Here is a 20,768-nt window from a genome sequence, read left to right as displayed (position 1 = left end):
ATAAATAATTACATTATAATTAATATATAGTTAAATAAAGTTAATTATTTCTTTATAGAGTTACAAGAATATTAGCTTACAACGGATACAGATACGGGTTGGTATCGTAATCAATTTTTATTTCTAAGATTATTTTAAATATTATCTTAAGATGTGAACCAACCAGAATCGTATTACCATTTTGAGATATTACTTACGTCAATCTTAAAGTAAGATTCGACTACATGAATATACTGGCAACAGTCTTTGGCAAAATTAATGTATACTTTACATTGCTAATATTCTTTTTAAGATGGGTAAAACCTGTTATGTGGCAATCAAGAGTATTTCCGTATTCTTGTATTCTGGAATTTAATACGTATAATAATATATACGTAAAATCATTAATAAAATTTAATCGTATGACAAAATTTCACGCATTCTTAATAGTGTCTCGCCCAATAGCAAGTTCATTCTTTTATAAGAAATTATATGATTCAATATAATAATTATTTAAAATTATTCGACTGTGATTACTGTAGAAAGCATTCCTACTCATAGTCACGATAGTAACAATTTATTTCGGATAATTGGCTGTATTTTATTTCAAAAGCATGATGCAATAAATTTTTTCAGGAATTGATTTTTTGAAAGCTTTTGAATCCTTGAATTTTGAAACAGAAACGAAGGACTTTCTGTAGAAGCATTTTACTGTTAATTTTTTGGTTGCATAAAAAATATGCATTGAGTGATTTAAACTAAAGCAACTTCACGATGTATTTTGTTAGTAAAATCGATAAATAATTCAAATAATTAAATTAAGAAAATTTAAATAATTTAAAAATTATGTACTTTAATATATTACACTTTAATGATAAAAAACAATAATTAATGAATAGGAGGTTAATGAGCCACTACCAGATCTTAATGCAAGGAATATATTTTGACTTTAATTATAATGAATAAACGTTTTGATCTGCCATCAGATTATTTTCAATATTACCAAATAGAAACAGATTACATAGTCGGAGAACGCTGATTAAACACGCAATGAAAACGCATATAAGTTTTTTTACTCATTTCTGTGTGAAATAGTTAATAGTTAAATAATTTAAAGGTAAACTTTATTTCTATCAAAGTTTATGTAATAATTTATATAATATTTATAATTTTTATTTTATTTATTTTTATATAACACGTGATTTTTTATTTTTTTTTTAACTCATTGTTGTTTATGTATTTATTGATAAATATTACATTTCAAAGTACGATAATATCGGGTTTACAGTTAAATACAAAATAATTTATATTAACAAAGTGGATTAACTTTGTGTAGTCCATTTAACAAAGCACATAGTACTTGTATCAAAGTGAGAATTTTGCAAATTTTTTGTGAAAAAAAAAACGGAAGAAAATAGAAAAAAGTATGGTCTTTATAATAAATACGATTCAGCTATATTTTCCTTTTGTTTATAAAAAATTTGTAAAGTTAAGGCTTAAGTGAATAAGTAGTTTTTTATTATAATAAATTTATATAAAATATATCTTCTGCATTAAAACAATACGGGGATTTACGAATAATTTGTGGAAATACTAAAGTATGATGTAAAAACAAAGATTCATATATTATTGCTATTTCGAAGAATATCTATTAACCTTTCAATTATTTGAATGAAATTACGTCAATTTGTTTTACGTCAGTTCATACAAAGAAACACGATAAAATATTCCTTGAACTCTTTTATTTTATTTGTATTGTTGTATATTCTATTTGATTGTAATCTTTAACATTATGATTGATAATTCTAAATTATATGTATAAATATGAATATACAATTATTTTTGTTTAATAATAATCAATCTAAGATTAATTAATTAAGATGTTTTGATGTAATCAATTATACAATTTTATCTTCATCAAAGAAATTGCAACGTATTATGCGTGTAACGTATTTACAGTCATTAATTTATACGCGGAAAGACATTATTATATTTATTAATGCTTTTTCTTCGGTTTTATTATTACTAGACACTACAGAAGCGCGCTTCGCGCGCGCGATTTACCTTTTTGTTTTTTTTACCTTTTAAAAATAAATTGCAACGATAATTATAACTACCAAAATTGATAGTTTGACAGCTGGAAATGACACGAAGTGAAGCCAGTCACAATGCACTTGACAATGAGATAGCGAGACAGTCAATTAGCATCTCGGAAAAGCGACAACATCAATAACATCTCCTTTTTATAAAGTGAATGGACGAGATAGCAAGACAGCCAATTAGTATCTTGGAAAAGCGACAACAATATCAATAACATCTCCTTTTTACAAAGTGGATAGATGGATGGATAGATTGTATTATATGTATCTAAGAAATAAAGTTAAATAAACAAAAGTTTAATGTTGAAAGGTCAAAAATTCGATACAATTAAAGATACCAAGAAAGTTTGCAAGTGGACTTATATATGATAAATATGTATTTGATAACTATTTTTTAAAATCTCTTAAAAAATTATTTTTACAGCAAAAATTATCCGTGAAAAAATTGATTGAGCTAAATAAATGACTATCAATACTATAATACGCATATGTTTTGCATTTAATCAATTTAACTAAAAGAAACAGAATTTACAATTTCTATATGTGACAGTTAAAATTCTAGTAAATTTAAAAATTAATAATAAATTTTGATTATGAGAAATAAGAAAATCTGTCTACATCAATAAATCATTTTTTTAAGTGATGAAAACGGTGTTGGAAATGATGTATTACTTAAAAAGAAGAGAATTTCGAAGAAAATAGTAGACACATTAAATGAGAAAAAAGTTATTTAAAATAAACAAGACATAAATTATATATAAGTTTTAAAAATTATAAAAAAAGCTAAATAAATGATAAGCCTCTAAAAATTCTAAAGACAAAGATCGGGAACTTTTTAAATATCTCATCTCATAAAACACATGCATAATAAAAATATCCTAATAAAATCTTCCAACGGTTTTTAAATTTAAAATTATTTTCAAAATCCGACAATATGATGTATTTAATATTAATTTCAATACTCTAACATTTTGACTATACAATACTAAAAGTTAAGAAATTAAAAAACTGTAAGCTTGGTAAATACCTTAGTCAAAATAATATTTTGACTCTGACCTGATTAAAAGTAAAGAATAAAGTAATGAATAATTGACAAGTCATATATGTTTGAAGGCATAAAGAAAAGACATTTTTCACGATTTTGTTTTTTAGAGCCAAGAAATAAACTATAAAAATGGGACTTTTTGCATAATAAAGTACATCTTTTGTAGTTCTTGTGCAAATTTTATTACAATAATTTTGTTTAAAAAATCTCTCATCCCTCCTCCACGTCTATTTAGCCGTGCTGAATGATTTAGCGGTGACAATGATTTCTTTTTTTGTTCAACCGAAATACAAAAACCAAACAGCATCTTTGTCATAAGGGCATCTGTCCAAGTATTTTTTTTTTTCAAGTATTCAAGTACTTTACATATTCTTATAGTATATTTGGAACCGTTAAAGTGCTAAGACGTTCCTTTGAATAATAAAATCACTGTCAAAAGTATGTGAAATAAATAATTTTTTAAAATAAATATACATCGTCAAAATTGTCACTTGTAGTAAAGAAATTTTACAAAAATTATTTTAGATTATGATGTTCATGATTTTCCAATATAATATCCACGATTTTCAGGCAAGTTGTGTAGTACTGCACAAAATAATCACAAATACGAATTTTTATGTTTAAACAAGATAACGACCATGTTGAACATGTTCGTTTAAGCTGAAAACAGCTCAATTTAGTGTTTTATGTATTAGTAAAAAATTATTTTTGATAATATGTATACAATAAAATCAAAAGGGGACTGAAATCGTGGCTTATCGGCCCTCCACCTTTATTCATTTTTAAGATGCTTGTTTGGTTTTTGTATTTTGGTTGAATAGGGAAGAAGAAATTATTGTCACCCCGGAATTATGACTACATGACGAGCAGGGGAATTTTTTAACAAAATCACTCTAATAAAATTTGTATGAGAACTACTAAAGGCGTACTTTATTATGTAAGAAGTCCCATTATTACAGTTTGTTTCTTGGCTCTAAAAAAAACTATAATTAATTAAACTATAATTAATTAAGTTGTTGATAAAATAGAAATAAGATTAGTCTGTTGCGACATTTTAAAGTATAATAAAAATTAAATTTTATTTATTTTTGATAAATATTTCAGGCATTAATAGATATTTTATATTTTACTTTGTTTTATCAAAAATTTTATATAAATTCTTTTTTCCAGAAATAAATATAAAGAGACATTATGTTTGTGCAATTATTAATTAATATATAATTATAATAGTTTCAAATATATTTTTAGATAAAGTAATAAATCTTAAGAAATTTTAACAAATAGTGTCAATTATTAAAAAAAAACATATATATTAATAGATATGAAATTATATTTTGCTTTTTTTTGATAATAGAGATATTAAAAGTTTATATTTATAAAGTTGATTACTAAACAATAAATTGATCCTTTATTCGCCAGTGATTATAAAAGAAAAAACTAATGTAATTGTTACGTTTGACCTGACTGGCCTCAATTATATTTAATAAATAACGCACAAACAATAGTGCGTTATTTATCAAATATAATTGGGGCTAGTCAGGTCAAACGTAACAATTACATTCGTTTTTTTATCACTAAATTTATATTACATTTACAATGAATTAAGGCATACCTTGCCATGCAGCAAATTATGCGCCTGCCGCATTGCAACCGTTATTTATGCTGTGTATGCTGTGTAGGCTGTAAAATTTTTGCTTTGATTCTTCTAAGTTGTGTCATATGTAATTTCTTTTTTATAAATAAAGAAATAATCTGTCTATCGTACGTTGAGAAAAATGTTAGTTTAAACAAAACAAATGTATTTCTTTGAATGTGTTTCTTAAAGTAAAAGAATTATTTGTTAGATTTAAGAAAACATTTGTACAAAAAAATATTTTTTAAATATATGAAGTAATTTTTTAAATTTGAGTCTTTTAATAAAAAAAAGATTTTGTTGATTTAAAATGTTGTAATGTAGAAGAATAATATAAAAAAAAAAATTTTTTTAAATAAAAATTATTATATAAAAGTTTATTTGTTTAAAAATTAAGCAAGATTTAAATAAATTGTTTGTAAATATAAATAAATAATTTATTTATAGTAAAAAATTATAGTTTTGTTTTAATAAAGAGTTCTTTTCAAATTCAAATATATAATCATACCGTGTAATTTATAAATTTAAAGGAGCAATACGATATTTAAAAAAATCTTATTGCAGTAATAAAAATAGATTTAATTAGTCTTTAAAAAACGGACGAATTAGAAATTTTGTAAGAATTACCGCATGATTATTATTAGTAATTTTTTATCTGTTGAATATTTGAATTTCTAGTTGATTTAATAATTTTTTTTTGTTAAATGTATTTAAATATTCTGGTAATAATACAACATTATCAAGACTATTTAATTAATAATAAAGAAAAGTAAAAAAAAGTTTTCAGAATAATCTACAAGTTTAGAGCAAGTTTAGAGTTCTTCGGACGCACTTTATTTCATGTATGAGATATGCTGTACACGCGCCTCATGTATGAACCAGATTATATCTAATCTAATCGGTAGTTGCAATAACTACAGAAATTTAAATTAAATGTGATACAAACCTTAACAAATTTTAATATATTTAAAAAATTGTATTAACGAAGAAAAGAAGTTTTCTGAACTATATAAAATATCACTTTGTGATCCACTTCAGAATACAACACACACGACACAAAACAAAAATGCGTTTGCTCCACTCTTGTCGACTCGTAGAATAATAGAACTGCCAGGGTGCGCTGAGGTGATGTACGTAGTTCATGTAATTAATTAGAATTGTGACGATGCTAACGTCTAAGAAATATAACTAGTTTAGTGAATATAACTAGTAGTTTTGTAGATTCAACTAGAAAAGTATTCTAGTTCTAAAACTTCGAGTTCAATTATATTAATAATAACTAAAAATTCTACTTAATTCCGCTATAGTACACTTATATATATATATATATATATATATATATATATATATATCTTGTTAATATTCTTAAACTAGTTTTTTCCATGTTCCGAAATAATAGTAAATAATAGTAAATAAAACATTTTGACAGTACATATTAAATACTGTTCTACCATAAATGTGTCTAACAATTTTATAATTGATCTAAATGTTTTGTTTGATTGTTTTAAATATTATATTAATTTGAAACAATCTAAAAAATATTTAGACTCTTATACATATATATATATATAACATTTTAAAAATTAAATAAATGTATTTAATTTTAGATATTATTCTTTTAAATTTAATAAGAAATTTTTTTGACAAATAAACATTTCAATTAATAAATTTTTTATACTTAAAACTTGTTTAATATAATTATTTACTTTTTTTGTTAAGTATATACCTTTTTTCAATTTAAAGAACATTTTTTTAATTAACATAATATATTAATTGTTTCGAACAAATACTTTGTTAGAAGGTGTTATAAATAAATAATTTTTTTAAAATTAAATAACATTTTTTTATCTTAATAAATAATTTTCTTAATGTAGTACACACACACACACACACACACACACACACACACACACGCACGCATATATATATAAATTCTTTATTGTATTCTCTCAGGGTTTACAATCTCTTACAAAAAGCAATCGCTTGCTAACTTAAAACTAACTTTTAATGTCTGGTATTTATATTTTTTTGATTGTCAGGTGTGCAAATACATAAATGTCAATAATTCTTAGACCGATAGTGACAATAACGTAATTGCACAATTATAATATATGATTGCAAATCTGTTATGAGCCCTTAATTGTTCTAATCATGACGATTATATACTCGCATGAACGTGACGTATGTACATATTCGCAGAATTTTCTTAATCCATATTTATTTTTCTGCGTTTACTCTTAAACGCATGCAAAAAAAAGTGGAAACTAATTTTCTGTTGTAATGCCTTTTTTTTCAAATTTTTTTTTATTGTGAGTACTAGCATAATTTATTTGAATTATTCAAAGGATTATTATTCGTTACAAATGCGCTTATGCTTGCGTATATACTTTTCGTTAGAATTATTTGTTGGAATTATTTTTATTGATAAATGATGATAAAAATAAATTGGTTTAATGTTATTTTCTTTTGACGTAAGGCCATATTAGATTACTGATAAGTATATGTGCTTTTGTATTTTATCATTAGTGACGTCAAATATTTTTACACATCTGAGTTTCTAATAAACACGTTAATAAATGGTTATTACAGATGTTGCATGATTGACAAACAATGCATTTATGGCGCGCGGTGGTTGCTCAGTACAATTGTGCTTATTTTATTTCCTCTGATAATAAAAAAATGGATTTTTTTGTAAGAAAGAATTCTAATCAAAGTAAAAGTGAAAATTGTAATTTGGTTTTAAAATGTTCATTTATTTATTGTTATTTAAAAGAAATTAAAGTTTTAATCATTTGTACATCTTGGTCAAAGTCTAAAATGTTTTCAATATTCAAAAAAAATATTACAAAGACATATATGATAGATTTATAATAAGCTTAATTTTCTTATTAATCTTTATTTTTTATTTATGTAATCTTTATTTTTTTAATCAAACTCTACGCTTGTAACTTCTTTTTAGTTTACGCAATATATACAAAGCTTAAATTTATGAACTTTATAAATATATATTTTTAATCACGCACATGCTAATGCACATATTATTATAAATATATGCAATGTAAATAATATATATTTGAAGAATTAATTTTATTATAAAAAAGAAAGGATTGCGCTTAACATAATTTAAAACAATTTTTTAACAGCCACAATGCACTAGTTAATATTAATGATCTTATTGCTTAATTGATTAAGTTCTGTTACGAAAACATAATTTACAATCGCAGCAAAAATGTGATATGCATTTAATAAATATTCATATGAATGATATACGCCGTTCACAGAGACGTTTTGTTCGAATAATGCGCAACATTAAAATAAGGTTAAAATAAGGCAAAGATATTTCGTTAGATATGTAGTAAATATCGTTGTACCTTCGCGATTCTCATAAATCGCGCGACGAGATAAGCGAACCATGTATGCATAAACCGTGACTTTTTGACATTTTCATTTACTTACCGAGGTAAATCTACTAAATGTGAAATCTACCGAGGACCTTTCCAGTTGCAGCAATAGCGCTAGATGTGTTTACGACGTCGTGAAATCGAATTAATTAGACGACACAAAATAACAGAACGTATTGTAATAGCATCTTTGCGGGATTTTAATAAAAGAAAAATTTTATGTTGATTATTAATATCTATATAAAATGGAGTGTCTTTTAGATATTAAATAAATCACTAATTTAGGAGTAAAAATTCATCTGCAGCTCAAAATTACATTATCAGTAGTAATTGAATATTGCATTGAGAAATAATTTGCACACACGTGTGCGCGTGTATGTATATTTTACGGCGGGTTAAATTGCGTTAACGACATAATCGTTAAGTGAAAAGTCTAATGTGTTGAGTGAGCGATGACTAAAGCAGTTATCACTGTAAATTGTTTTACGTGAAAAGTTCAATGTCTTGTTATATATAATGTTATATAAAACATAGCATGTAGTAGTTCATTGTAGTAGTTTTAAATATAATGTTACACTATTCACTTTGATAGATAAATTACACGATAATGATTTTGTGAATTGACAAAAACTTTGTAATAATATGATGATTTGTCGTAATGCAATAGTTTTGTGCAAAATAAAATTTATAATTAATATTTGTAAAAAATTAGACAAATTTAAATTGAGACATAAATATTTTAAAAACAAAATCTTTTTTTACTTAAAATTTTGGTGAACGTAATAACAATCTTTCATATTGTAACATTTTTATATTATAATTTAGGAATAATTGTGCATTTTACTGTAAACATGATGATGTCTAAAAAATGTCATAATGACAGGACGTTTTACGTATGTATGCCATCTAAGCATAAATTTATTGTCATCGTAATTTAAATGTGTTTCTGGGTATTATCAATATTCAGAAGGGTATTATACATTTAAAGTAGTTTCTGTGAACACATTCCTTTTTACATCATAGGTTCTTTGTTACTCAGTTTACAAAATTTGTTTAATATTTTAATGAAGTTTTGTGTGTTAATTTATTAGGGTTAAGATATAAATCCAGCTTTTCCTTTTATACTAAATATATATAGACTTCGCATTTCTTAAGTTTCTTTTGTTTCCTCATGATCAAACTTTAGAAAGAGTGAGCCTATGTTCATGTAGTCACTTCTCTGTTTAACAACACATAGTGGGGGAAAAGAAGCCTTCGTTGATTCGTAGAATAAGTATTGATAGACAGAAAAAGATACACCATAAAAGAATGCTGTCTTCTAAAGTTTGTATAGCTTTCTATAGCCAAACGCGAGTTTTCTATATATCCTACATCTATGGTTTTAAGAGACATTACTTGCGTATCTAATTGTTGTTTTCCAAGTTATCGTTTTTTTATTTTATTTTATAAAACGTCAAATAGTAAAGAAAAACAACAACAAAAATTGTGAATCAAAGATGACTGAAGTTCTTCGTAAGTGTTTAAATATTTTTGCGTCATATATCTCTAAATATTTATTATATAATAAATTATTTAATATTAATTATGAATTTTAATTATAAATTTACCTAATATTTTACATATAGTAAATTGAAAAAATAATTTATATAATTTTAAGTTTTCGATTAATTGATTATAATATTTTTTAAGACACATATTTCTATTTAAAGCATTTCAAATATATTTGTAGATCTGACTTTAATTTGTTCATTAATTTAATTAATAACAAGTGCAAAATACCAATAATAATAATAAAAAAAATTCATATGTAGGGTAAAGTTGCCGATATTGTACCGGCTCTTAAATTGTACCATTTTTATATTTTATACAACCCGATTAGTGCAATCTATGTATCATGCAAGATATTTCTAACACTACTAAGTTAGGAGACGAAAGTACATTTTGCTGCACAAAAGCGTCTAAATATAAAAAGCAAGTAAAGGTTTTTCTGGTTTTAGAAGTAAGTTTTATCCAATTTTAAATAAGGTATTTAAAAAGTTTCAATAAGTATATTAATTAAGCTGTTTATCATTTTTATAGTACATTAAAATTGCTATATTTATATGGCATAGTTTAAACATAATCTCACTCTGTACCTATTTTATTACCATAATGTGAAAAATATGGTTAGTCTCCTAAATCGTTTTTTATTAATTGCTTATATTGTACCGATATAATTTAGGAATTTCTCTTCTTTTTTACAGAATGTGTACTAAAGAAAAAGCTTGTTCTAGAAAGAGATTTACATTTACTTCTTGTTTTAATTGGAAAACAGATTTTTTATTAAAAATTTTGTTAAAAGATATTTTATTACAAATATTTTATTTTCATAGTTTCTAGTGTTTATTTCTTAATGGTTATTTGTCAAAGTAAAAAATATTTTTTTAGTTTTTAGTACGAAATGTGCGAACCGTAATTCAATTTTATTTTTTAAGTTTAGTTAAATTTTTAAAAACAAAATTTTAGTTTTGTAATTTCAATGTTTATTTTTTAAAGAAAAAAATATTTTTTAGTATAAAGTGTTTAGTACAAAGTTTAATGTAACTGATTCAAATCAATTTCTTACAAAGTTGTTTTTAAAAATAAAATTTTATTTTTGTGATTTTAATATTTAATTATTTTTTAATAAAAAAATACTTTTTTCTAGTTTGTAATACAAATTATAATTGAATATAATATGTATTTATTCAAAATGTTTGTATTTTATTTTTATTCCCTTACAATTTTTAAATAAATCATATTGGTACGATTTCCTTTCTAAAAAAGAGCATGGCATCGATACTCGCATCTCTCGAAGTATTGTTGTCGCTTTTCCGCGATGCCGATTGGTTCTCTCGTTGCGCACACTTCGTGTTGCAAAAGTAATCATTGTGATTGAATTTTGACAGCTGTCAAATTTGTATAAATGGTTATCTATACCGGAAGAGACGAGGAGAGACGGGAAGAGACGGGGAGAGACCGGGAGAGACGGGGAGAGACCGGGAGAGACGGGGAGAGACGGGTCGAGACGGGGAGAGACGGGAGAGACCGGGAGAGACGGGGAGAGACGGAGAGAGACCGGGAGAGACAGGGAGAGACGGGGAGAGACGGGGAGAGACGGGGAGAGACCGGGAGAGACAGGGAGAGACGGGGAGACACGGGGAGAGACGGGGAGAGACGGGGAGAGACGGGGAGAGACGGGGAGAGACGGGGAGAGACGGGGAGAGACGGGGAGAGATGGGGAGAGACCGGGAGAGATCGGGAGAGACGGGTAGAGACGGAGAGAGACCGGGAGAGACAGGGAGAGACGGGGAGAGACGGGGAGAGACGGGGAGAGACCGGGAGAGACAGGGAGAGACGGGGTGACACGGGGAGAGACGGGGAGAGACGGGGAGAGACGGGGAGAGACCGGGAGAGACGGGGAGAGATGGGTAGAGACTGGGAGAGACCGGGAGAGACGAGGAGAGACGGGTCGAGACGGGGAGAGACGGGAAGAGACGGGGAGAGACGGGGAGAGACGGGGAGAGATGGGGAGAGAGAGAAAGAGAGAGAGAGAGAGATACATGTAATGTCAAAGTATTTAATAATTTATTAACAATTGTAATTTTGTTTTTCAAACTATGTCGTCAATCTCTAATGCTAATTAAAGAAAAAAAAACCAAGAAGAAGAAGAAGAGTCAGAGCTGACAACATTTCGTTATATTTCAGTGTCAATATCATATTACTTTAAAGAAGATTTATGTATGTTATGTACATTGTATTTCTTTTTTTCTTTTTTTATGTGTATAATATTTTTAAAGAAGAAAGAAAATTAGATAATAAATTAATGTTTCTTTTTGTATATAATTATTTATTTATATAATTATTATTGCAATTGTTATTTTTAAAAAGTAAAAAAATTAATAGCCCACGCGTAGCGCGCGCCTGTGTTGTTTTAGTAAAGGAAACCTGGTACAATTTAGGAACTATCTGGTACAATTTAAGCAACTAGTAGCCAAAATTGTATCATTCGCAGAGGTTCTAAAAAAGAGGTATCCATAAATATTGTTAAACAAAATATTTCCAAAAAATATAGAATATCAGAAACAGATCAAAGATAAATCCCGATTAGTTGTTGACCATTTTATTAAGCTTTTGCAATTAATTTAAAAAAAAATTGAAAACTGGTACAATATAGGCAACCTTCCCCTATATACATATAATGTAATAAAATATTATATTAATTATAAATACAAAAGAAAAAATATTTTTATGTTGACAATATAATTCTTACATTAAGCAATTTCTCTCTCTTTCTTTTTCTCTTTTCTTTGATCTACTTTATACTATTATAAATAAATAAAGTATAATTAACATCACACTCTTTTAAACCAATCCTGCATAAATGATGACGAGACGACGACGATAACAACGAAATTGCAACACTCGTTCAAATACCGAAGGCGAGTATGCAGAGAAAGCAGACATTTGTCCGCCTCATTCGTTCGTTCGTTCGCTCGCTCGCACATGCTCGATTTGCTCGAACAACCGGTAGCGGAGGAATTTTCTGCGATCGGTAAACGGCGATCTTAGCCAATCTGATCATCGATACACGAACCACACGATCATCAGACCTCGATGTTGACCGTATCTCTTCCCCTCTGATTTTCTGACGTCCTCGTTGCGGCTGGTTTACGGTGGCTGGTCGTCCCGACATGTCGCAATCGATGTCGCACCGGACGATCGTAATCGGCACTTGTCAATTATCCGTTTTATTCATCTTTGTAATAATGAGATTTTTTGTGCAACACCCTTTCGATTTCCTCATCGCTTTTATGTTCTTCTGTAAGAAGAAAGACATTTTATTATTCACGTAGACAAGGAGGCACATAAATCCAGAATGCAGAACTTATGGTATATTTATAATTGGAATTTATTTTAGCCTCTAGATTTTAATTAATAGAATAGAAGCTAGTATTGTAATTCTTGTAGATATTATCTATAATTCATAACATTTCCGTTATTGGATAAGAAATTCTAGTGATTACTTATGAAATTGCTTGGTAATAGCTCGCAGTCATGCAGTGAACATTAATATGTCAATATACAATAATCGACATTTGTTACAAGGCAAATTTTTCTTTTGAGCAATTAGAAACTTTTTCAAGGTGCATTTTAGAGTTGATCACACGTAATTCCTTTTAAATTTAGACGTATTATTATACAAATATATATATATATATATACATACGTGTTTTCTTTTGTTATTTAACATTTTATTCAACTATACATAGTTCGAATTATACAAAGTTAAATGATAGAATTGGGTAAGTTAATATATTTTTCTAATTAATCATGTTAAAGTTAATGGCTTATAAAATTAATTTAATTACAAGTTACATGCATAAACAGAATACTAACTTCATTAAAAGTTATGTTAATTAAATTAAATTAAATTAAAATAAAAGTTAATTTTAAAAAGTATTATATACACCAGAAAGTCGTAATTTTTTGAAGTTAGATTCAAAATAATAATATAAAGCATTATAAATTTAATATTTTTTAATTTATTTTATATAGTGAAAGGGTTATATATTAACATTCCTGTTCAATCTATTACATGTCATCATGTCATCATTTTTATACATAATATCTAAATATCTAAACATTAGATATTTCATACTTTTAAGTATAGAATTAATTGCGTGTGCGGTGTCAATAATATGTTGATGAATAAAAATGTTAAGTTTTCAATTTAAAATATTGATTATTAACAAAATTATTGTACAAAATGTAAAGGGGAGATATAATACTACCTTCTTTTCTATCAATATGTTTTAATTAAGATATTGGCGATTTAAATCGGTTATTGGAATCAAAATATAAAAAATATTAGGGCATAATATAAAATACAGAAAATACTTTTATTTTATTTTCGCAACAAAGTTGCACATCAAGAATATTATTTGGGTGTTTTGTTTCTTTATTTTGCGTCATACTGGTTTTTACTTGTCCACGACCCACTTATTGAAACCGTCGTAAACTCACTTTTCACTCTCTCATATTTTCATAATTTAAGAGAAATTGTTAGTAAATATTACGCATTTACTATATATCACATAAAATCGCATGACAATACGAACATATTTTCTTTTATGGATATTTTATCTACGGTAAAAGATTACCCTTCTACTTTCCTAATCGTCATCTAATCATGCATTGCTGCGCAACGGTGAGATTCATACGATCCAAATCATCATCAAATTGACGGAACAGAAACGCCATCATCCTCTTGTATTTTTATTACGTCAATTACCGTATCCCGTAACCGCTTGCCGAACAAGCGACCACGAGATATCGCGGGATGATGCAAGAGGTTCGGAATGACCTCTAGCCGGCTTTCGGTTAAAAAGAGAAACATCGTCTCATACACTTATATTAACATTACAGTTAATCTTATCCCGTATAAAAAAAACGAACCGATTTCATTGAACACGTTCTCTCGTCTTCATTGGCTGACCTGCATTCGCCGCTCGGTTGGCGTAAAAGAGCGCAAAGGAGCGTAAAAGAGTACGGTAAAAGTAAAGCCGCGGTATGAGCCGATCCGTGAATGTGTTTGCGAACGCGCGATTTTGCGAATTTCCACGCAGAAACACGCCGTATTTCCCAATTACAGACGCGACCGATTTCGCAATTTGTCAGACTCGAAACGAAAGAGCCAAGCGAATTGGTTTTGAATTGACGCGAGAAGCTCGTATGTCGACGCACGAGGCATTGCCGACGTCCTCGCTTTTCACGCGGGATAACGATCGCATAGCGAATAGACGAAAATGAGTTTAAGATCGCACGTCGCGCATGATTTCTTCTCTGATGTAGAAAGTACTGCTTGTTTTGCATGACATTTTTACGATACCGATCTCATAATTATCAAAGAATTGAAATTTAATCTTATATACGGTTGTATCAGTTATTTACGTATGCGCATTTAAGTGGCATTTTACTTTCGAAGTTAACTATCTAGACTTTTTCAAATTCTGTTTATTACGTTATTTTCTCTCTCTCTCTCTCGCTCTCTCTCTTATAATTTTTTGACGCAATAAAATTGGCACATATTCGTTATATTTTACATAGCACAATAAAAAAGAATGCTATACGTTTGTGGAATGTAAAATTATTTCTGTTTCGAACTTTTTGAAAAAAGTACCTAAGATTGTCGTAAAGATACATTTAATTTACTCAGATACGAGATGTAAATTCATACATGTTGATAAATTAGTGAAATATTTTTGAATAAAAGAAATAAATTATTGCTTATATCTTTTACCCTTAATCTAGAGTTCTTTATTTTAAATTTTAATTCACGCTGTTTTAGTCATAAATATATTTTTATAAAAGCGCGAAGTTCGACATGTTACTATGTAATATTCATTAATTTATATTGTATGTATATGTAATTTATATACTTATACACTTATTATTTATACATTTATCATTAAGACATTATAATGAATTAATAATCATTGCTTAAATAAGCAATTACTTAATTAAATAACAAATGTCACTGAAGTGTATTTAGCGCAGTATTAACATATTCTCGAAATTAATAAACCAAACAATTAAAATTTAATCAAGTAATTGGCAAGTTAAAGTTAATTAATCTATTATTATTGATAAATAGAAATAATTTTTTTGCTCATATCAAAATCATGTGTTTGAGCGCAAATAATTTTTTTTTAGTTACTTTGTTGAACTGAACTTTACGGTATTATTTACACAGGAAAAAAGATTTTTTTAAATTTAATAAATCGTTTTGTTCGACTATTTTAAGTCCTAAAGCTGTTCTGTTTTACCGATTATTTTGATTATTTTTAACTCACTAATCTTTTAATTATTTTACAGAATTAAAAAATCCTTTTTATGTATTTACAGAATTAAAAAAGCTGTTCTGTTTTACCGATTTTGATTATTTTTAATTCACTAATCTTTTAATTATATTTACAGAATTAAAAAATCCTTTTTATGTATTTACAGAATTAAAAATCCTTTTCCACAATTAAAGTACAGAAACAAAAAAAAATATTTAATATAATTTGCAAATTAAAATTTTTTTTGTTTTTTATATAAAATTCTTACGTGCGTATTATGTTACCGTCTGTACTTTAATTGTGGAAAAGGATTTTTAATTCTGTAAATACAATTAAAAGATTAGTGAATTGAAAATAAGCAAAATAATCGATAAAACAGGACAGCTTTAGCATTCCCTTAAAGCATATATTTCTTTGTTTCTAATAAATTTTATTAAATCTAAAGAAATCTGTTTAAAATTTATTAAAATCATAGAAATATATGCTTTGGAATAGTCGAAACAAACCTAATTTATATAATTTAAAGATATCTTTCTCTTTGTGTACTATAAACTTATAAGCATTATTTTCGAGAATAAAATATCTTAAATTCTTTCTTGTTAATAATTTGCTTTTACATTCTTTTAAATTTAGATAGTTTTTAAAATATCAGTATGTGAGCTAAATACACATTTCACTAGGAATGTAATAATACATAATTCAACAAATTCTATATAATGCATCGTAGCGATGATATTATTTGCAAGTTGTCTTGTTATAAGATGATATTACCTCTTAATTGATTGTATTATAATGCAAGTTAATTTAGTGTAAATTATTTGATAATACAAGTCATATATTATATCACTGTTCTTGAAATAAAACTATAAAATTTGCGGATGTCACGAATCATTAAGTTACGGACTACATACTGATTAAACTCACTCGTAAGAATTAGCTTACGACAACAAAATCAGCGAGATTATGCCATAAATTGTTAAGTCTACCATTGGAAATCGTTTGATGGCATTGATACTCTTTATGACCGTCGCTGCAGAGACATAATGCAGATTAAACGATTCGCCATTTAATGGTGATGATGGCGATGATATAATCGCTGATGCTTCGTGCAAACGACCTTGAGGAACGAACGATCAGTTCGCCCGGACTTGGAATCTGTCGTTGGTGCACTCGATCAGTAGTTTCTTTCCTTTTTCCCTTACGCGCGAGCCTTTGCAATACACTCGCGATTTCTCTCTTGGCCTTAATAGCACACTCGCTTGATTCTTTCTCCTACCCTTTCTCCGTCGCGATGGTATCGCATTGAAGGTCTTGCAGCGGGGATTCACGTTCTCGGAAAATATAAGTAGATTATGATGGCAGTGCAATATGTCAGATTGCATATGATGTCTCAACATATCAATTTAGCGATTGACTATTGTGCGTATTATCCTGTTCCTACGTTTTTAATTGAATTTTCTAGCCAATTTTGAACATATTTCTTCTTCCTAAAAACATCACACAACATCATTTTTTTTAAATATCAAGTTATTAATACTGTAGAATGAGCAAATTAACTATTTGCATGTGACTTTTTATTGCTTTGTTCGCGACGTTATTTATCCCACGACAATTGTAAACTTGTATTAACAAACATGAATTTTTCGTGGAATTTAAAATAACAAAACCTTTTTTTTCTTGTAACGATTTAAGATAAAAGAAAAATATATATCTAAAAGGTGTTAAATTTTTTTTTTTATAACGTAGACTATCATGCAATATTTGATGTGATATTATAACTAATCAATAAATGGATGCTCTTGATCATATTATATATCATATTATATTTCAATTTGGTACACTGTATTATTAAATTGTTTAAATTAAATTCTATTTTAGTAAAAATTCTATAATTTTGCTTGTATTTATAATAGGTCGAAGTATCGTGTTAGCCACATTACAAACTATAATCAAGATAATCAGAACTATAATCAGATAAATTACAATGTAGTATCTATCATCACAGTTTAGTGATGATAGAAATCTTATCACTATCTAGCTATTGCGAAATATTTGTGTAAACATTTTATATTTTATATTTATTTTATTTTAGAGATTTTTGAAAAATTTTTATTTTGTATTATTTAATTATAAAAACTTTATGTGTATTATAAGTTTTTGTAAACATGTTTAGGTGACAATAATTTAAATAAATTTTTAAAATTTAAATTAACTTTTTATACTGTGTAATTATATACAAGGATAATAATAATTTAATGATAAACACAAGTCGGTTATATAAAAATTGAATTAGTTTATTAATATAATAGAGAATTAAATTAAATTAATTTGAAATCAGTATAAAAATTATCGCCGATATTGTATTAAAAAAAAACAAATTCGAATTAACTTTTATTTTTTGAGAGATACGTTTTCTATTTGCTGTTATATATGAACGTTTTTAACGAGATTGAAATGGGCAGAAAAGAAAAATATTATGCAGCGATCTAAATGATAACGTAATAAGTCACCGGTTACGATTATATTCGATTGTATTCACATATGCAGGCTTAGGTGTATCATAGTTGCGTTATTTACATTCCATGCTATAATTATGTCTCTTTCTCGGATGTGCCAGTTATGATTAAGAGAAATACAAACCACAAATTTCCTGTTGTACAATATTCCGGAAATGGTCTTTTCACTTTCCTTACTTTTATACAATGTATTAAGGGAATTCTTAATCTTATTATATTGTGTAATATTGCACTTCAATTTCCGCTTTTCTGATTATATACTATTGATGTAATACTATATAGTTGAGAAAAACAAAAATTTAACAGCGTTTTTGATAAAAATACTTTAAAATTTAGTTTTTATAAGCCTGCCACCATGTGAATCCAATCGAACAATATAATTAAAACTGATGATTTTTTACTGTCCTAAAATTAAAAGGATACACAACGAAAGGTGTAACATATAATAAATGTAACTATATGAAAGGGTGCGTGTCCAGAAATCACACTGGTAATTATACGAATTGCATTATGCAACTTTCTTAATTCTCGAGTGACGTAACAACAGCTGCCGTTGATTCGCGGAGGAGAGAAAAAGTAAAAACCTGGACCAGTTCCCCTTGATCATTCGGAGGAGACCCCACCATGCCATTGCAACAGCGATATTCTAATGTTTTAGTACCCCACTTCTTGCACTTGTTCAATTCCGAAAGTGGGAAGCACTTCGGGCATACTTTAAACGATCACGATTGCGGTCGTTCAGTTCTATGGGAGCATTGGATCACGTGAGAACGATCACTGAAATCGAAAGTTGTTTCGTAAAAAGATTGATTATCACACCCTCTCGAGCATCGGCCAGTGTGGAGATCGGTGACGTCTTAATCTTTGTTTGAGAATTAGAACAAAAACAGCTTTTTTACATCGTTACTTCGTGAAACAAAAATTGCTAATTCAAATCGAATTGTGTCGCAACGTAATCTTCCTGTGTCGCACGATCTTGCAGGAAGAGGGAAGAACGTTCGGGAATCGCGTGAGTTTGTTGAGTGAACTACGCGAACTATCTAGGATGAACTAGTGAATTATTATCGTCACGTGATTTCGCGAGATAAATTCCAAAGGTAAGCATTTTTGCAGTAGTCCGCAAAAATATTACTTTTGCAGAAAATATAGAAAATTCTTGTTTACAAAATAATTAATAAATTAATTATACGAGATTGATAATTTTATAATCATTATTCCGTAAAATGAGCGTGTTTGTTTTTATAGTTAGTTTTTATCAGTCTAACTACTGCTTTGAGTTAATATTTCCTGAATGAAAGTGCTGGATTTCATATAGCGAGAGATTCTCGATTCCCCCCGCTGAAGTCTCACGAGCACCTCTACTTGCGCATCATTAAGAGAAAAGAGAAATGAAAATAGTTTTTTCCGATTTTGTTTAATACAGATTTAACGAGCTTCGCAGTTATGACAGTGGTTTCACTTTCTTTATGTCATGCTACGATTACTATCTGCAAAGGTGGAAGCATTGACATTCGCGGAAAGCCTTATACTTGCATGTGCAAGTTAATACGTTCAGTAAAAATGTTTACTGATATGAAAAAATACTTAATTGAAAGTATTTGTATTAAACTTTTATTTTACAAATAAATAATAAAAACAACTCGTTATCGAGAACTAATTTCTCTTTCTTAACTTTTACCACATGTGTATGTATGTATACATAAAATTTAAAATTTAAAACTCTTGAAAAAGTAATACATGTAATTTAATTTAGATTAAATTTAGATTTAGAATAAGAAAAAAAAATATTTTGACTTATATTATAATATTATAATTAAAAATATTGCATTGTTTTTCTTAACCTTAATAAATGATACACGTAAAGTAAAAAAATTAGCTGAAATATGTTTGTTAACATTTCTACTAGCAATTTTTAAAATTTAATTTGTGAAAATTGACTAATACAATATTATTATAGTTACTTGAATGTAGCAGTTTTTGTGATACGGAATGCAAATATCCTCTTATGCAGCTATTAGTGAAAGTACGAAAGAAAACAAAATGTATCACATTACGCCAGTGCAGCCTCTGGGCTGTAATTCTAATATTAAATGTATATATTACTTTTATAATCTTTCTTCTCCGAGAAGGAATGAATTATTAAAAAAAACAAACTTGCAAAAGAAATAGATATTTATCATTATTTTTTTCTATATAAACTCATTTTTTAATCAATAGATACATTGCTTACAGA

At 27.5% G+C, this 20,768-nt stretch overlaps 2 protein-coding genes across 4 annotated transcripts in view; one reads left to right on the top strand and one right to left on the bottom strand.

The window, feature by feature from the left end:
• Nucleotides 1-5,867, bottom strand: part of LOC105833908 (elongation of very long chain fatty acids protein AAEL008004) — a 45,090-nt gene extending 39,223 nt beyond the window's left edge. The window contains exon 1 of the mRNA XM_012676008.3: nucleotides 5,703-5,867. The gene's annotated coding sequence lies outside the window, so the exon portion shown is untranslated. The remainder of the gene's footprint in view (nucleotides 1-5,702) is intronic.
• LOC105829987 (elongation of very long chain fatty acids protein AAEL008004) overlaps nucleotides 1-20,768 on the top strand; it is a 70,582-nt gene that overhangs the window by 36,975 nt on the left and 12,839 nt on the right. For 2 of the 3 annotated variants that reach the window (XM_012669085.3, XM_036292474.1), the window contains exon 1: nucleotides 18,338-19,632. The exons of the other annotated variant lie outside the window; for it this stretch is intronic. The gene's annotated coding sequence lies outside the window, so the exon portion shown is untranslated. Of the gene's footprint in view, nucleotides 1-18,337; nucleotides 19,633-20,768 lie in introns of those variants that run through there. 3 annotated transcript variants of the gene reach the window in all.

This window comes from Monomorium pharaonis, chromosome 9, assembly GCF_013373865.1.
Source record: "Monomorium pharaonis isolate MP-MQ-018 chromosome 9, ASM1337386v2, whole genome shotgun sequence".
Taxonomy (NCBI): domain Eukaryota; kingdom Metazoa; phylum Arthropoda; class Insecta; order Hymenoptera; family Formicidae; genus Monomorium; species Monomorium pharaonis.
Note: the sequence above shows the minus strand (reverse complement) of the source record. Positions and strands in the feature narration are given on the sequence as shown.